Source organism: Nannospalax galili, unplaced genomic scaffold, assembly GCF_000622305.1.
Source record: "Nannospalax galili isolate Female #2095 unplaced genomic scaffold, S.galili_v1.0 scaffold256, whole genome shotgun sequence".
Lineage (NCBI taxonomy): Eukaryota > Metazoa > Chordata > Mammalia > Rodentia > Spalacidae > Nannospalax > Nannospalax galili.
Genome location: NW_008337804.1, coordinates 1,024,403 through 1,025,386, shown reverse-complemented (window position 1 = coordinate 1,025,386; position 984 = coordinate 1,024,403). Strand labels below are relative to the sequence as shown.

The 984-nt window shown below is 46.0% G+C and overlaps 1 pseudogene; it reads left to right on the top strand.

Moving 5' to 3' along the window:
• LOC115070303 overlaps positions 1-737 on the top strand; it is a 13,458-nt pseudogene extending 12,721 nt beyond the window's left edge.
• Positions 738-984: the final 247 nt, after the last annotated feature.

The window sequence follows — 984 nt, the reverse complement described above, 5'->3', positions numbered from 1 at the left end:
ACCGGCTGCCATCAGAAGGTAACACCCACATTTAGGGTGTGTCTTCCGGCTAATTTAGATGATCCAATCAAGAGATCTCTTTCATTTCAGTTAATCCCAGATGCAATCAAGTTGACACCCAGGATTAGCCATCACAGCCACTCTGCCCTATGAGCAGTACCTGATCCGTTTTGCTGCTTACCTGCAGCAGGATGGTATCGATTCTAATGGGAAGTACATGAACGAGGCTCAGGACCCTGTGGACCATCAGATAGGCCCCATTGTGTGGGAGGATCCAGGGATCAATAGACAACAGGCGTTCAACCAGCCTATCCACCAAGGTAACAAGATGATACCCCATGACTTCCTCATCCCTGTCCAGATCCAATACCCCATACGGAAAAGTTTCCATCACAAGACTCTCCTGTTAGGCTTCTTAACCCTGATAGAGGAATCATCTGGGAAGGCATAGAAGTAGCTCCAGGCAGCAGGAAAGATCTCAGAAGTCTCTAAAAAACTTGCCACTCAAGGTCTTTGAAGGAAATTGCGCAATCAAAGCTACTTCGTTCACCAAGCTCACACTGTTCATCATTGTAGCTATAACAGTTTAGACCAGTCAGGATTGGAACTAGGGAAGTAGCTGGCGAAAAAACGTTGAGCCTGCGCTTGACAACAGCGTTTCAATGACTTTCCGCGATTTTTCTACCAATGAGCTTACCAGCTTCATTCAGCGGCTGCAAGATGGCAAAACACAATAAAGTCAGCTGTTGTCCCTGTTGACTGGTCCTTCTTGTCTCTCTTGCCGATCTGCACTGCATGCTCCTGCATTATCCTGCCAGAGGGAACTTCAGGTTGTGAGCTTGAACCATTACATTTTTAGAGCAAGCTTGTCTGGTATTGCCATCCCATCGGCTTTATGTACAGCCTATTTTACACCAGGCTGAAGTTCTTCATTGCATCTGATCTTACTGAATTGTGTTTACATCTTTCACATTCCAGCTAGAA